The 18,536-nt window shown below is 45.2% G+C and overlaps 1 protein-coding gene across 2 annotated transcripts in view; it reads left to right on the top strand.

Annotated features, from left to right (window-relative positions):
• The window catches only part of ELAPOR1 (endosome-lysosome associated apoptosis and autophagy regulator 1), a 69,108-nt gene that overhangs the window by 12,342 nt on the left and 38,230 nt on the right, over positions 1–18,536 (top strand). The gene's annotated exons all lie outside the window — the stretch shown is intronic.

Genomic DNA, 18,536 nt, shown 5'->3' on the forward strand with positions numbered 1-18,536 from the left:
GAGTCCAAGTGTTTAGCATTTTGATAGAGGTGTGCCAGGTTGGGAGCATGGATTTTTAAAGACAGCATTAGCCTTCTCCATCTGCAGTCAGAGGGAGGAGGGAGGCCTTGTCTGGGAGGGCCGCCGCCACTCTCTTCTCCCCCAGGAATCACCGAGAACCGGAGGGCCGGGCTGCAGAGCCTGTCGGCTCTATCAAGCTGCCAGCTTTTCCCCGTCAGGACAGATGGGCCTGATGGCTAATTTTGCCAGATTTTCAGAAAATAATTTGGTCCAACTCAGAGCTCTTCCTCAGTCTGTATCATTCGTCTAGTAAAGTGATAAAAACTGTGCCTTTTGTCACATTTCTTCCTAAGCTCTCTTTCTATGTCATACCAGATAAAGCACAGAACAGATAATTATAGTTAGTGCTTGACAGCTGCCGAAAGAAAATATATTTTTCATACTTCCTAGCTCTGTGCTTTTCAAAATCTTTTTAAGTCTGAGAACCCTAATGTGAGGTTATCACCCATTCTTCTCCTTCAATTTGACACGTGTTATTAAAAGCATTTTTAAAAAGACCCACCGAACTCTGCAGGGTGGGAAAAAAATAAATAAAGTGGCTTTCACAGTCCTAGGGCATGATTTTCTAAATCGGAATTGTGCTGATGATACAATAAAATGCAAAAACCCGTAATAATAATTGGAGTTTAATGTAATAAGCCTGCGTCCTTGTTGGAACGCCCCTCTTCTTACCCCATGCACAACACTCAAGGAAAGCTGTTCCTCAATTAGAAAGGAAACAAATTGGCTAATTTTCTGCTTGAAATTGATTACTTTGCCCTCCAACCTCAATCACATGAAGATAAAAGAGTGGCAAGTAAGCCACCAAGAGAAAAGATAAAAGGAAGCATCAAGGGTATCCATTTATTTGACTTGCTTCAGATTCTCCTAAGGGTGGTGCTGGCTCAGGACAGCATGTCAGAAAAGTCAGGTGCTCCCAGCCATGTGCTAAACACAGGCTAGATGCTCCATAAATCTTGAATTAATGGCTCAATTTTTTTCCTTGTAAAACATTTTTTTTTTAAAGATGAGGGCTAGAGCTTCCCTTTGCAAATATTGAGCTATATAAATCATCCATACAAGAAAGGAAAGGGCTATGACCAAACACAGAATAAGAAACAAGGTAGCAGGATGTCAGAGGGAAACAAAGAACTATGGGGAGGGGGAGAAGGCATATTTTTAAAAGAATACATAGAGTTTTTAGTCCTGGATTATCCAAAGATGAGTCCTGATTTTTATATTCACTAGCTCGTTTTTCTTGGGTGGTGATAGATTTGGGTAACATTTCAGAAGAATGAGTGATCATGGCCAGTGTGCTTTATTGTCTTTGATGTAATTATCATTTTAGTCAGATGATGGGCAAACAATGAGGGTGGGCATGAATGAAGATGAGCAGATAAAGGTGATGTCGCTGGGAATACGCCACAAATTTTCAGGAGCTTCTCTGAAAGAGGAGACGTCCTGTTGAGTTTTAGATAACTTAAAAATCTCAGGTTTTTGTTTTCCATTATGATCAATACGCCATTAAAATCCCTATTTTATACTCGCAGAAACTGAGGACCAAGGAGATCAACAGGTTGGTTCACTCTGGGGAGTGTTGTTTAGATATAAAACTGTGACCTCACCAAAAGCTGGTGTCAGGGTAGATCTCAGTGGCCAACCAGACAAAGACAACCTCACAGCCTCCCTAAGACAGCCTGGTGAGCGCTTACCCTCAAGTGGGTTTTATTGCTTAACAATTACCAACGTTTTAAAGATTTATTTATTTATGTATTTGACAGACAGAGATCACAAGTAGGCAGAGAGGCAGGCGGTGGAGGGGGGGCGAGGGTGGGGAGAAGCAGGCTCCCCGCTGAGCAGAGAGCCCAATTCGGGGCTTGATCCCAGGACCCTGAGATCATGACCTGAGCCGAAGGCAGAGGCTTAATCCCAGGTGCCCCACAATTACCAATATTTTAAAAAAATACTTTTACCTCAGAGAATGAGAGGCTCACTATTTATGGAGCGGACTCCTACAATTGGGGTAAAAAGTATTCTTTTTTAAACTTTGTAACTGTGAAGCAACCTGACAGCCCCATTGTCTCCAATACTCATTTCCTCCGGTGACAGATACTGTTCATATTAGTACCTGGTCCCAGAGAACAGTGATCATCAGAGTACTCACAATTTGAAAATATTAATGACAGATTTCCTCTAGAGATCATGGGCCATTGTCAAGTTTTCTCTGCACTTATTTTTTTCTCTGAAATTTGAAATAATTCATCCACCAGGTATTTTTTGAACGTCATGGACTGAAAAAGAGACATGGGAGAATTGTAGGACATGAAACCGACACTGATGGCACTTACAGCCTTTCAAGGAACAAGCAGTTACAAACAGAGATCAGTGCATGATAGAATGAGGCCAGAGAGGGAGGAGCAGCGGAGCAGAGCAGTCTCTGGAGACTGGCTTTGTACCCTGGGTACAGCTTCACCGACTGTCAGACTCATTTATCAAAGGAACTAATCATATTTAATTTGAAGCATTTTTATGAATGTAGAAATGAGAAATAAGATGTGCACAGTATGACTCTTTGTATTTGTTTGCTAGGGTTGGGGGTCCTAAAGCAACAGAAATCTATTCTTTCACACCAAGGTTACTAACCTTGTAAAATCAGCTCTTAATGAGACAGAGATCTCCTCTGGTCCAACAGGAATTAATTTATAACAAATTGCCCTTAAACCTAGTGGTTTAAAAACCCAAACATTCATGATCTCAGTTTCTGTGGGTCAGGAATTCAGGCCTGGCTAAGCTGGCCGAGTCTGGCTCAGAGTCTCCCATGAGGGTACGGTCAAGAGGTCTACCGGGGTTGCAGTCCTCAGAAGCTTGTTTAGATCTGCTTCCAAGATGATCCACTCACATGGCTGTTAGCAGGAATGAGTTCCTCACCTTCTGGGTCTCTCTCTGGAGCTGCCTGAGTGCCCTCATGACATGGCAACCAGCTTCCTCCAGAGAGGGTAGTCAGAGACAGAGAGTGGGGAGGAAGCCTCAGCCCCTTTTATGACCTTCTCTCAAAAGTCACACACCATCACTTTCGCCATGTTCTTTCCGTTCATTAGAAGCAAGTTGCTTCTAATGTGGGTGAATCCAGCCCACACTCCGGGGAGTGGAGGGGGAGAGGATTAAACTCTCTCTTCCTCTTGGAGGGAGGAACATCCAAGAATATGTGGGCATATTTTAAAACCACCACATCACAGCATATCATGAAATCATCCATCCAACAGCAAAAGCTGTTGGACTAGTTTCCTACATTTGATGTTCCTATATCTCCATGTTGTTATTATTATTATGTATTAATACACAGGAATCATTTTGGCCTCTCACAGTGTGCCTGACACTGTGCTTGCAGCTGGGAGTTTGGAATGGATTGGCCTGATGCTTGCCTTAAAGGAGTTTACAGTCCAGTGGCAAGGGAAATGTCTTATAAGTATAATGCACTCAAATAAGAGATAAAAGTTAATATAAACAAAAGGCTTTGGGTTTGTACTATAAGAGGGAAACTGCAGAAATCAGAGACAGCTGTAGGGGTAGGTGGCATCTGAGTGCCTAGGGTACCATCCTAAACTTAGCCTCCTCCCAGTAGATGCTGGACAGGTCACTGGGGTGGGACATTCTAGACCAGGAGATGGGAATGTGCAGGGCTACATATGGGAGAATTTCAGGTTGTCCAGGATGGCTTTCATGGAAGGGGTAGGAAAGGGAATGGGAAGGTGGATTGAGGCAAGCCTTGGAGGACCTTATAGAATAGATAGTGTTAGGGAGAAAGATTGAACCTGATTATGAATATATTAAAGAAGTTTTTCTAGAGAGTAGTAAATGCTTAGATAAATGTTTCAGAGAATAGGAAAAAAGCTGGACCAGAGAAACGAATGTATCTGTGTGTATGAACTCATTCATTCACTCATTCATTCACTCATTCATTCACTCAACAAACTTTATTGCAGACTCATTATGTGCCAGACATTGTTTGTAGTCTAGTGGGAGATATATATATAGATATATATAGATATATATAGATATATATTCATATATATATATATATGAATGAAATCATCACAGAGATAAAATTACACCTGTGACAAGTGCTACAAAAGGAAAATACATTAGGGGATTTGACTTGAGCAGAAAGTTCAGGGAACTCTTAGGGTAGCCATAACCCAGCTGGGGTCTGAAGGATGTCCAGCAATAGGCAGCCATGAGGGGTAAGAATCAGCACAAGCAAAGGCCCTGGAGTGAGTACAAAGGACTGAAAGAAGGCCAGTGTATTGTGAGGAGCAGAAAAGGAGGGAAGGAGAACATGATGAGCAATGAGGTAGGAGAGGAAGGTAATCAAACCTTGAATGGCCTTATTTTAATTAAGTAATTAATAGTGCCTCCACCTATAAGGACTTCACTTTTCAGGAAATATTCCATCAAAATAGTAGAATCCAAACATAAGATGAATATTATGGCAGGAAAAAATACAATTTAGAATGACAAATACAGAAAGAATAATTAAATGAACATATAAATACTATAGAAGCAAAAGAACTGGAAAATTGACCCTGAGCTCCCTGGTGGCCAAGGTAAAAGATGAAAACATTATAGGACATGTAGTGCTCCGAGCCCATTAAGAAAACACGAGAAGATTATTTAGCAGGCAGATGCAACAGAACCATGTACTACCGATGGGCAAGCTGTGGCATGATGGCACGAGAATAACAGATTAGGAACATCAGGGTAAGACATTGCAGAGAGATTCATTGATTAGTTAATTTCATTGCTGAAACTCTATAGTATCTGTGGAGACTCTTATGGGCCCACTGATTATGAGTTGTCTCATATATGTATGTATATATGAAGTAGATATGGAATGTAGCTTCTTTTTAAGCCCGGATAATTTCCTTTGGTGTCAAATTGAAATCGCAGGGGATATGATGTTTAATTCCTCTCTGTTAACCATTATTGAGGTTGGTAGTATGGGAGTGGGAGGAAAAAAACAAGATGGCTTGTTGATCAGTGAGTATAAAAATAAGTAGGAGATCTGTCCTGATTTCTCCTGCGACTGCTAAAAAGCAGGAGGATCATCTAAGGCCTTCCTGGAAATTAGAGAGAACAGCATCCTGCTTTAATTTCTTCCACCAAATTTCACTCTTGGACCCAGGCCACTTCTGCTTTGGCAAAGCAAGAGGTGCTGATGTGAACCGAGTTCCCAGTGATGGAGCCCCAGGCTGGTCCCCGGGGAACCTTTTGAGATTGCTTTATGCAGTGGCTGCCAGAGCCCTAGGCGCTGTCAGGTGCCTGGCCGTGGGTGGGGGGATGTGGGAGGGGGCAGAGGAACCCTGATACCAATTTTAGTACCACATAAAGAAGGCTTTCATTTTCTACTTTGTAGCAGAAGCCATCTGCAAAAGTGAACTCGGGCAAATGGCTTGGAGCTGAGCATTCTGCCTTGGGCCCTGTTCTTTCTTGCAGTTCCCCTTCCCACCCACCCTCCAGCCCCACCTCTCTTTCTCACAATGGACAAAATTACAGTTTCCCAAAGGAAAACATTGCAGGCAGGTCAGTGGCACAGTTCCCTCCTCTTGCTTTAGTTTCAGGTGTTTGCCCATTTTCTGCTACAAAGTCTCACGACCTCCTCCAGGCAAAGCCTGGTGGTAGAAAGCTGGTTTGGGCTCCATGCAGGCCTTCGCCACCTCCCAGGGCTCCGGGCCTCTCCCCCGGCGGCCGGCATCATCTGGCTGCCACCCTCATTTGCCACCAAGACCCTCAGAAAGAAAAGTGACTTCCTTTGAGAACCAGGTCATCCAGGAAAGGGTGGCTGAGACCTGGCCCTCTGGCCTGTGAACGGGTGGCCTCTATGATGGCCTCCTTGGTTTCTGGATAGGAAACAGCTATGCGTTCAGATGGCTGCTGCGTTTCCTGCTCTGGTCTTTTCTACATGAGGTGTAGACGAAGTTCTGCAGAGCTAGTGGATTCCACCTTTGTCCTTACTTCATGCAACTTGGAAGCTCTCTGGCAACTTTCAAAGCATCTTGCCCACCTCATCCCGGAGAGGACTGTCTGTTCGCCTTTCCAGGTGGAAAGTCCTTGGGGGGGTGGTGTTGTCAGAGCTTCTCCCAGGGATGTCCCAACATTTCCAGCAGAGGAAAGAAACAGATGTAAGTAATTACCTCCAGGCACTCTCTCTCCTCCCTCCTTTTTAGAAGTACTGGGGTAATGTAATTTCCCAACATAAAAAATAGTAACAGTGGTTGGACCTGGAAGTCGAGTGAAAGGGTCCGTAGACAAAAGGTGGAGACTGATACAAAGCGAAAGTTAAGCAGGGCTTTATTTCGCGCCAAGCATCAAGACTCAAACGGACCGGCCAGGGCGGTCTCTTGCAAAGAGGCGACCCCTCCCAGTCTCACAGACTAACTTTTATACAGCAAAGGCCATGTGCTTGAGCCTGGCCACACACAGGTGGCCAATTGAATTACAGTTCACCCTATAGTAATTATTTGAACTACCGTATCACTCTGGTCAGAATTGGCGCCCAAAAGGCAGGGCCCACGATTTTGGGTGGTTAGGGAGGTGCTTTCCTGATTGGATGTCTCCACCTGGCCTGGCTCATCCTTGGCGGGTAGGGAGGTAATACGTGCGCTTTTACTGATTGGACGTTTCCACCTGGCCGGACACGTCCTTGTATGTGGGCTCCGTTATCTCTGCCCAGCCTGACATGTCCTGGTATCTGTGCTCCGTTATTGGGGGCTATTTGGCCGTATTTCACCAATTCTGTTCCTAAGCGCTTTCCTCTTGGGGGGAAGGGGCAGGTTCAATCTAAGTTTACTGCATAAACAACAAAATGGCTCACTCAGGCGAAGTAGGCTCTTAGAGCGAGGTTTCTGGAAATCCTGCAACTATATAGGTGACCTCCCCACCCTCCAAAAAAGACTGAGCCGATCTCTCAGTCCACACCTACTCTCCACTTCTCCCGGGCCAGCTTCCTGGTTTAGTGTGGGGTGGGGGCTCCCGGCTTTAGCTGGTGTTCACTGATGGGGAGGACTTCCTAGAGCCCAGATTGATGGCCCCACCCTAGCGGTTCTGATTCAGCCGGTCAGTGAAGAGCCCTAAGAATTTGCATTTCTAATCCAAAATGATTGGGCCTTTTGGGTCTTGGGACCACACTTTGAGAACCACCGATTTAAATGTAATGAAAAGGATAAGAGCTTTGAAGACAGGTGGGTCTGGCCTTGAGCCCCAAACCTGCTGCTTACTCATCAGCCGTGTGACTTTGGGGTATGCGCATCTCCGAACTAACGTCTTCATTCTTAAAATGGGGTAAATAATATCTACCCCACAGGTCATTGATCTGAACACGTATTTGTTGTAGGAATATTTCAATACTGCGTCCTCAGCTGGGTGGTGGGGACATGACAATGGATGAGACAGTCTTTGATGTGAAGGACTTGGGGTGGTTGTGAAGATTAAAAAGATAAAACTTGCAAAGGTTGAGGACCCTGAGAGATGCCTAATAAATATTCACTGCATTTCCCTCATAGGAGAGAACGTGATTCTACTTTTTGGGTTTGTTTGTTTGTTGTTTTTTTAGAGGAGGGTGGGGAATCCAAAAAGTCATTTTCAAATTTTATAGCATGAGACCTAGAGCAATAATTCTCTTTGATAAGATAGAAAATTTGAGGTAAAGGAGCCCCTGGGTTGCTTAGTTGGTTAAGCATCCAACTCTTGATTTCAGCTCATGTCATGGTCTCAGGTGAGAATGAACAAGCCCCTCATTGGGGTTTGCATGGAGTATGGAGGCTGCTTAAGATCCTCTCTCTTCCTCTCCCTTTGCCCCTTCCCCCACTCACACTCTCTCTCAAAAAAAAAAAAAAAAAAAATCCCCAAAACAAACAAACCCCCCCCAAAAAACTCCAAAAGTTAAAAAAAAAAAAAAAGAAAGAAAAAGAAAAGTTGAAGTATGTATGTTAGTGTACGTCCTATGTCCTCCAGCACCTCTGAATGTGGCCATATTTGGAAATAGGGTCTTTGCAGATTGTGGTCAAGTTAAGATGAGGTCGTTAGGATGGGCCTTACCCCTATATGACTGATGTCCTTATCTAAAGAGGAAATTTGGACACAGACACAAATGCACACACCCAAGGAAAATGCCATGTGAAGACTGGGGTTATGCTGCCACAAACCAAGGAAATCCCAGGATTGTTGGCCATCACCAGAAGCTAGGAGAGAAGCACGGAACAGATTCTCCCCTTCTAGTCCCATAAAATGAAAACTGTCCCGGTGCTCGTATATGCCAGAACAGCCTTGATCATATTTATATCTCCTTACCCTATCTGTAGTGAGTATTTTTAGCTGAGTTACTCTGAGGTGAAGCGGGAAAACATCTCAAAGTGTTATGGTGAGGGCATAGGGTCGGAATAGGGAGAGAGAGAGGGTAGAAGTAAGTAGGGGCCAGGGAGCAGAGTGAACCTTGCGAGGTGTCTAGTGCTTGGTCTGAGGGCAACGATGGGGCAGTGGTACATTCTGTTCTGCAGTTCGGTGGGTCATGCTGGCTGTGGCCTGGAGAGTGGCTTGGAGGCAAGAAGGGAGCAAAGCTTGGGAGACAGGTGAGGAGGCAACTCTAGGTGAGAAATGACTGTGTTTTTACTTCAGTGGTAGCAGTGTGGATGGAGAGAGGTGGACTGATTCGAGAGATATTGTGAAGGTAGAAAACACACTTCCTGGGGCGCCTGAGTGGCTCAGTGGGTTAAAGCTTCTGCTTTCAGCTCAGGTCATGATCCCAGGGTCCTGGGATTGAGCCCCGCATCAGCTCCCTTCCTCTCTCTCTGCCTCCCTCTGCCTACTTGTGATCTCTCTCTGTCAAATAAATAAAATCTTAAAAAAGAAAAAAAAGAAAACACTTCTTGACTTGAACAGGGGCTGAATGTAGCAGTTTAACCAATAACAGAGCAAAAAGGCAATGCCAAGACTGGTTATATTATTTTTTCAAGTGTTCGGAATTTTTCTTTGTTTGTTTCTTTCTTTCTTTTTAAAAAGATTTTATTTATTTATTTGTCAGAGAGAGAGCACAAGCAGGGGGAGCAGCAGACAGAGGCAGAGAGCCTGATACGGGACTTGATCCCAGGACCTTGGGATCATGACCTGAGCCAAAGGCAGCTGCTTAACCAACTGGGGCATCTAGACATCCCCAAGTGTTTGGAATTTAGTAAATATTTTAAAGAAATAAGTAAAGCTAAATATTCAAACATTTCAAATGCACATCAAGTAAAATGTACATTTATAAAAATATAAATATTATTATCATTCTAGTATAAATTGTTAGCAGATAAAATTAAGGAAAAGAAACCCTATAAACCCTATAAACCCTATAAACCCTGAAGACCAGTATTGCCAGTATTGCCACCACAGTGGAGGATGATGTAGAGCACCAATGGGTGAGCAGAGTTGAAAACTGTTTTTAAATGTTGGAACTGACGTGCTTGAGGAACACCCTCAGAGGCAGTAAAAGATAAGGATTAGGAACTCCAGGGTAAGGGCTGTGCTCAAGGTGTAAACTTGGAATCATCAGTCCATGAAGACAACTGAAACTTCAGAAATAGCTTTGTGTAAGAGATTTGAACTGAGCTTTAGGAAAGGCTAGGATTTTAGTTGAACTAGAAAATGCAAACACAGAGGAAATGATTTACAAGTGGAGGGAAAGAGCAAAGCCAAGAACGCTGTGGCATTAGGGATACACGGATACTGTTAGCAGTGTGCTGGTCAAGGTCTAACAACCTGCTCTTCAAAGGTGAGGAAGGGCACTTTGGTGGCTCAGTGGGTTAAGCCTCTGCCTTCGGCTCAGGTCATGATCTCGGTGTCACAGGGAGCCTGCTTCCTCCTCTCTCTCTCTCTGACTGCCTGTCTGCCTACTTGTGATCTCTGTCTGTCCAACAAATAAATAAAATCTTTAAAAAGAAAAAAAAAAAGGTGAAGGGAAACCCTGGTTTATCGTGCTTGCTGATTTCCAGGGTATAAATGCTCCCATCAAAGTCGGTGTCCAGCTATCAGTATTCCTGAGCATGGGGAGCTCCTGCTAGGAGCAAGAGAACGTAGCACACATCTAGACACAGTCCTAATGGGGAGGGAGGGTTCTGCCGGGAGTAGTGCTGGGAGTAGTGCTGGCTATGTTTAAGAGGTATCATGGACGGCTAGGGTGGCTTCGAAGACAGAGAACAAGCAAGTGTTGACGAGGGTGCAGAGTCACTGAAACCTTCATGCTTCTGGGAATAGAAAACGGTGCGGCCATTATGCGAGGTGGTTGGGCCGTTCTCAAGAAGTCAAACATAGAGTTACCGTAGGACCGAGCAATTCCGCTCCCAAGTATATTTCTAAGAGAACTGAAAACAGACATTCACACCAGAACTTGGACATGGATGGTCATAGCAGCATTATTCACGATAGCCAAAAAGTGGAAACATCCCAAGTGTCCCAGTGAGGAATGGGTAAATAAAATGTGGTATATCCATACAATGGAACGTTATTGGGCCATAGAAAGGAATTACATACTGATATGTGCTACCACATGGAAGAACCTCGAAAACACTAGGCTGATTAAGAGAAGCCAGATGCAAAAACTGCCTATTAGGGTTGTCCAGCTGGCTCAGTTGGTAGAGTGGGAGACTCTTGATCTCGGGGTCATGACTTCAAACCCCACACTGGATGTAGAGATTGCTTAGATAAAATTAAAACAAAACAAAACAAAACCCAAAACCACAGAGGGCCACCAGGTGTATAATTATATTTATATGAAATGTCAGGAACAGGTAAAACAACACACACATACAAAGTAGGCTGGTGGGTCCCAGGAGCTCGTGGAGGGGAAGATGCAGAGTGACTGCTGCTGGGTAAGAGTTTGAGGACTCTTAAGCCCCAGAGTAAGAAACAGTGTTCTAGAAGACCACGGTGTCGCAGCCGTTCAGATATGTTTGCTCCATTGGCATTCCAGAAGCCCTGTCTGTTGACCTGGCTCTCCAGGCTGGATGTCTGTCCTCTGGATTCAAATTCTCCATCATCAACAGCAAACACATTTGAACACTACGGTGTCCTTGGAGAGTTTTGCACAGGCCAGTACCTCACTGCCCTGTTTCTTTCATGCGTGATTAAAAGCTCAGGTAAAAAAATTTAACGGAACATTTTGATCTCATTAGAAAAACCAAGAAAAGCGCATCTTTGAAACATAATCTCATCAAGCAGTGCCTTGTAGACAGATGTGTGTACGGAGCTCTCAGCTATCAGAGAGGGATTGGAATTTATAAAGGGACATTTTGTTTCCTGGCGACAAAGCCATTTCAATCCTAGGGATGTTTATAAGCAATACGGAAAAGCTCTCTGCACCTGACAGGCTGGCTTGAGGTACCAAGTGTCTAAATGTCAACGACCAGCCTTTCTCGTGGAGAGATTAGCTTTGGTGGCGGGGGCGGGGGGGGGGGGCGGTTGTTGCTAGGGAAGAAAAAGAGGGAAAAGGACAGATGTTATTTCATATGTATGAGCAGACTGGGATCAGAGGGTGAGTCGGGACAGGCGGTAAACAGCAAGGGGAACCAAGGAGGGGGTCCACCTCCTGCTGTCATCGTTGCTGTTAGGCCACAAATGTCTTCTCCTCGCAACCTTATTGCCAGGAAGAGGAGGGACGAGCCGGGGCACCCCCTCCATGAGCTCTTTCCAGGCAGGGTCATGGCAACTGCTGGCTTTGTTTTCTTTCTTCTGTTAGCCAGTTTACAAAGATCTTTCCTGAACATCATCTCCTAATTGTCCCGAGAATTTGCTGTTATTCAGGTTTGGGTGGGTGGGTGAGATCTACTTAATCATCTTATAAACAAAAAAACAAATAAATAAAATAAAATAACATGTGGGGGCCCCCCGGGGGGCTCAGTCAGCTGAACGACTGATTGATCTCAGCTCAGGTCTTGATCTCAGGGTTGTGGGTTTGGGCCCAGCGTGGAGCCTACTTAAAAAATAGATAATAAAGGGGACGCCTGGGTGGCTCAGTGGGTTGGGCCTATGACTTTGGCTCAGGTCATGATCTCAGTGTCCTGGGATCGAGCCCCGCATCGGGCTCTCTGCTCAATGGGGAGCTTGCTTCCTCCTACTCTCTCTCTCTGCCTGCCTCTCTGCCTACTTGTGATCTCTCTCTGTCAAATAAATAAATAAAATCTTAAAAAAAAAAAAAGATAATAAGGGACGCCTGGGTGGCTCAGTGGGTTAAAGCCTCTGCCTTCAGCTCAGGTCGTGATCCCGGGGTCCTGGGATTGAGCCCCGCATTGGGCTCTCTGCTCGGCAGCAAGCCTGCTTCGTCCTCTCTCTCTGCCTGCCTCTCTGTCTACTTGTGGTCTCTGTCTGTCAGATAAATAAATAAAATCTTTAAAAAAAAAAAAAGAAAAAGAAAATAGATAATAATAATTAGTTCATTTTAAAAAATCATCTGAGGGGGCACCTGGGTGGCTCAGTGAGTTAAAACCTCTGCCTTCGGCTCAGGTCATGATCCCAGGGTCCTGGGATCGAGCCCCGCATCAGGCTCTCTGCTCTGCAGGGAGCCTGCTTCCTCCCCTCTCTCTCTCTGCCTGCCTCTCTGCCTACTTGTGATTTCTCTCCCTCTGTCAAATAAATAAAATCTTTAAAAAAAAAAATCATCTTAGCAGGGCGCTGTCATCCCTGTTTTGTGGGCACAGGGAGATTTAATAACTGATCCCCAAATGTGCAGTTTGGGGTGGCGGGACAAGGTGAGAGTCTGGATCTTTGGGCTCTAATCAAAAGTGCCTTGCACAGCTCCAGAACCTCTATAGAGTCTACCTTTTCCCCACCATGCCGTCATTCAACAAATCCTTACTGATAGCTACTGTGTGGCAGGCACTGTCCTGGGCACTTGGGCTACATTAGCGATTGAAAATAAAGATGCCTCATCTTACAGAGTTCGCACCTGATCTGGAGTGAGGATGGGGCAGAAATAGACAAGGAACATAATGAATAAGTTATAAAGTGTGTTTGAAAGCGGTAAGTGTATGGAAAAGTCACTCAGGATTTGAGGATCAGTGGGGTAGAGGGGATAGGATTACAGTTGTAAACAGGGAGGTCACAGTGGTAGGGATAATGTCACGGGCGTTGGTGGGGGCTAAAAGTGAATGTGAAGTGACCAGCCCAGAGCCCGGAGCAGAGCGTGCTCGTAGTGCTCACTAATGGTGGCTGTCATCACCACACCAAATCTGTCTCTCTATTGCCCTGTCAGGGTCTCCCAGGAGCCCTCAGGCCAAGGCTGTGCCCAAAATGGACAGGCAGCTCAAGTTCCAGGCAGGTTGGACAGCAGGGTCAGGGTCCTGCCTGGCCCAGGGCATGGCGGCACCAAGTGCCAGAGCCGGGGGTAAAGACCCAGGATCCTGTAAAGATCCAGGATCCAATGTGTCCATGGCCAGACCAGCAGGGCAGGTCCTGCAAGGGTGAACGAGCACCATCTCTGTTGTTTTTTAACAACATGGAAGCTGAAAACCCAGAGTAGAATAGAAAATGCTGAAAGAAGGGGCAGCGTAAGTCCAGGGCTCCCCCATACTGGGAACCCCAGGGCTCCCGACACCATGTTGCTAGGCAACAGCACACAGATTGAGGACAGCCAACGCGGGTGGGGGGTGCAGCCTGCCTGGGGTCTGTTTGCTTTGGCTGCTGCTGGGTCTGGTGCCTGTTCTTGGGAGAGGCTGTGTCACTTGCAAGGAGAGGAAACACCTGATTAAAGCATGATTAGAGGAAGACCACAAAGACATCCTTGAGTCTGAGTCTGCTTTGGTGCCTGCAATTCCACCTTGAGCCATTTGCTCCTTCAAGCCGAGTCTGGGGTGTGAAACTTTTGGTTAAAACAAAATCTTCACTGAGGAGAACAGATCTGTAAGATTTTAGGAAAAAAGCCAACAACACAGGGTTGCTTCATTCAAGCAGGGGAAATCCCCACTCCCCTCGAAAGGAGATTTCTAAACCCCTAGACTCTGTACCATAATTTGAAAATCCTTGACTTTAAAGTATTTCAGCCCCCTGTTAAAAAGTGAACAGCCTTTACTCCATGAAATAGTTATTTAAAAATTACTAATTTTATGACAGATTTCCATGGTTTTCTGCTGGGGGAGGGGTGGTGGATCACAGACTCCTCTGAGGATCTGATGAAGTCTGTAGACCCTCTGCTCAGGAAAATGCACATACCTGCAATTCTGCATCTCGTTGTATTGGGGAAGTGGTCCATGGGCTGTAGGTTAAGGATCTCTGTCCTGTGGGACATTTGTTTACCTAATTTGCTTCCAAGTGAGACAAATACTTCAGCCTTGAGGTATAGAAGAGTGAGTTTTGAAGGAGGGAGAGAGCAAGGGGGAAAAAGATCTAGACAGAAATCAGAATCTTAGGAATGAAGCCCAGGAATCTGTATTTTTAACACTATCTCCAGGCAGTTGTGAAGATCAGAGATATGAGCACCAGAGGCCTGGAGGTGGTCAGTCTAGGGTCCTGGGGCGCAGGAGACACTGCTACTGAGTTAGTAGTCCTCTTGAGGGTGAGGAGGAGAGAGAGAGGGAGAAGTCCTGCTGCCCTCCCCAGACTGACAGGTTGGAGAACAATAAGAAAGAGCCTGTGTTCACAATGGGAAACTGAGGTCACTGTGCCCCTGAGCCTCAGCCAGACCATTCACCCAAAACAAAAAGAACAAAGAGCAGGAGTTCATCCTACTAAGGCTGGGCCTAAGAGAAAGTCTCATTTGGGACACTGATGTTCAATTTCTGATATTTCTTTCTTTCTTTTTTTTTTTTTTTAAGATTTTGTTTATTTATTTGACAGACAGAGATCACAAGTTGGCAGAGAGGCAGGCAGAGAGAGAGAGTGGGGAGCAGGCTCCCCACAGAGCCGAGAGCCCGATGTAGGGCTCCATCCCAGGACCCTGAGGTCATGACCTGAGCCGAAGACAGAGGCTTTAACCCACTGAGCCACCCAGGCACCCCAAATTCTGATATTTCTCTGTGGTTTCCCATGTTCTGTATGCTGTCCCTACCAGAAAATGTTAGTATCCCCCTTGATAGTCAGGATTGTTTAATGCGATCTGTTCCCATCGGGAGTCAGGTGCTTTCCAAGCAAAGGAGCATTTGCTACTGAGTCAACAAATAACTATCGATCCCACTCTACCAAGCTTAGTGTGTTTGCCTGGCCTATTCTGCCTCCATCCTGAGATTCTCTCCAGAGGATCTGCTTTTTCAAGGGTGGTGAGAGAAGGGGATGAGCCTGCAGGGAAGGGAAGAGCAGGAGGTGACCTCCTCCAGAACCCAGGGCCTATAGTCAAAATCCGGGTTTACTTAAGAACCTGTTTCTTGACGCAGGTCCTATCCCAGCCAAGACAAACGCAAGTCGTGTTTATCTCCTGCTTCCTTGGGTGGTTGTGGCTTTATGCAACAGTGACTTGGTGATACTCAGATTTAGGGGTGATACCCCCTGCAGGGCTCTCTCTTCTCCTGCCTATGGAGGGGAGGTATCTACCCCCCACCCACCATCGTTGCTGTGGTTCTTCACCCTGACGGTGTTTTGCTCGGGTGTAGCCCTTTATCCAAATCAAACAGTGAAGATTTGTGCAGTCCAGTGTGTATAAATTTTACCTAAAAGTAAAAAAATAGCAACAATTTTCAGAAGGTGGAGTGGGTGGAAATAAATGTGGAGTGGGTCCAGGTAGATGAACAAGAATGGCAGAAATTAAGTATTGAAACTGGGCGATGGCATCATTATAATCCGTTTTAAAAAAGTAAATAGTTGACATTTTTTACAATAAAAAGAAAAAAATAAATAAAAAGGACTTAGAGATGTCTGTTTTTGCTTAGAAATCTCCTTCCCTGATCAAGAACCTTAAAGAAACTCATACTCTTTACCCTAGTAAATTCCACTTCTGGGAATGTATCCAAATCAAATAATGGGAGATACACAGAAGGCTTCATAGTAGTGCTATTTAAAATAAAGAAAAAGCTGGATAAAACTCAATGTTAAAGGAACTGTGGTACAGCCATTAAAGACATGGGAAAGTGCTTGTGGCCAAAATTATAAAAAACAACAACAACAAAAACCAAAACAAAATAGCCACAGCACAAAACTCCAAACTGTACTATCTTCATTTTGTTTTTAGAAATACATGTGCACGTATAGAGAAAGGCTCTGGAAAGAAATGTAATCGTACGTTTAAAGTAGTGATCTCTACTTGCTTGGGCTTATGGTCGATTTTTACTATCATTTTATTTTATTATTTAAAATAAAATTTTTTTACTATCATTTTAATTGTAGCCTGTATTTTCATCTTTTCCGCAATGAACATGGATTATTTTGATAATTATTTTAAAAACTGAGCAGAGCCATTTTGAAGGAAGTAGGGGGCAACAGTGGAAGAGAGAACTGATTACCGTGCTGGCTCCAGCCATAGAAGAATAGGGTACCGGAAGCAGAAGGAATCTAGAAAAGGCCTAAACTCAACTTTTTCAGTTTACAAATGCAAAGACCGAGGCCCAGAGTCCCTCGGACCTCTTGCTGAGCACCACCCTGAGCCCTCACTTCCCTCCAGGGACCTCTGCAACTCCAGATCCTGGGGACTCTGGACACATGGTGTCAATCCTAGCAGGTCCCGCTCGGGAACCAGCTATTTGACTTACTAGCCAGTCTGGGTCGCCTGCTGCCGGCGTCTGTGGCCAGCTGGCCTGGGGAAATGCCCTGGCAGGAAGAAGGTTGGAGGAGCAATGGGCCTCACAGCCACCCGATCACCAAGTGCCTGTCCCTCTGACAGTCCTGCGCAAACCTCTCTGTCTCGGCTTTGCTATGACAGAGGTTCGTTACTTCTAAGTAAGGAGTGAGGTTCACGTTTTGTGGTGTCTGGCCTTGTCATGGTGTCTGGTTCTGGCTTTCAAACCACTGTGAGTTGAAAAAGAAACAGTGTGGTTGCATGGTTACTGTCAGGTTGGAGTCAGAGACGTGTTATGGCCTTTGCCAGAGTCCTTAGGCATGGTCTTAGTCCATTTGGGCGGCTCTAACAGAATACGGTAGACTGGGCAGCTTCAAAGGCAAACGTTTCTTACTCATGGTTCTGGAGGCTAGGAAGTCCAAGATCAAAGTGTAGGGAGATCCGGTGTCAGGGGAGAGCACTCTGCCTGGGAAGGTAACCTTCTTTTCACTGTATCCTCTCTTATACGAGACTCTGTTCCTCTTCATATAAGGACACTGATCCCTTCGTGGGGGCTCCAGGCTCATGTCCTAATTACCTCCCAAAGGCCTCACCTCCAAATACTATCATACCAGGGCTTCACTAGGGGACACAAATAAGCAGTCCATAACAGATATCAAAACCTTCTCTGGAGAAAGTGGAGGCAAGCAAGAACATGCAAGGATAATTAATTGTAGAGAGCGGTGGAAGAGCAGCAATTAGCCTACATATGTACGTGTTTATGACCTGTCTCCTCCCTGCCCCATCCCTGCCAGCACACTCCCCACCACGGACGCATCTACACTCCTTGAGAGCCGAGACGGTCTCCGACATCCCTGCCTCCTCAGAACTTAGCACAGAAGGGGCCCTCAGGAACTACATGTTGAATGAGCAATGAGTGAACACCACATTCCTAGAATGTGGAAGACCTGACGTGTTCCAAGTGAACAGTATTTCCAGAGTTTAAACATTTTAATTCCAAAAGAGCAGAATGTTTGAAAAACAATATTTTTTGGCACTTACTCTTTATTTGCAGAATTGCAGCACGCTACTTTCAGATGTCGGTAGAAAGCACATAAGCACCAGGGGACCGCCATGGCGGGGGGCGTATCCAGTGAGACGGTCATCATGGCCGCTCTGTCTGTTGTCTTCCACCCCTTCCTCCCCTCCTCCTCCTTGGTGTCTTTTTAACTTGCCCAATATATATGCTTCTCTTTTAGGGATATTTCTTAAACACAGACTACCAGATCATAGGCTTCTACTCTGTGGTGTACTTAATAGGTTAAGTCAGAGATTGGGCAGGTTCTTGTAGCATAATCGTTTTTTTTTTTGTTGTTTTTTTTTTTAACTAGAAAAAAATTCTTGAAATACACATAGCATAAAATCATCTTGACCACTTTGGGGGCACCTGGGTGGCTCAGTAGGTTAAGCATCTGACTCTTGGTTTCGGCTCAGGTCATGATCTCAGGGCCATAGGATTGAGCCCCATGTGAGGCTCTGTGCTCAGCATGGAGTCTGCCTCAGATTCTTTCTCCCTCTCCCTCCCACTCTCTCTCTCAAATAAATACATAAAATCTTTGAAATAAAATTACCTTGACCAGTTTTAGTGTACAGGTCAGGCATTAAGTCCATTCCCATGGGCAGCCATCGCCACCATCCACTGACAGAACTCTTTTTATCATGCAAAACCAAAATTCTACTCAGGGGCCCAACCCCCAGCAACCACTATTCTACTTTTTCCTCTCTATGAATC

Source organism: Mustela nigripes, chromosome 14 (assembly GCF_022355385.1).
Source record: "Mustela nigripes isolate SB6536 chromosome 14, MUSNIG.SB6536, whole genome shotgun sequence".
Taxonomy (NCBI): domain Eukaryota; kingdom Metazoa; phylum Chordata; class Mammalia; order Carnivora; family Mustelidae; genus Mustela; species Mustela nigripes.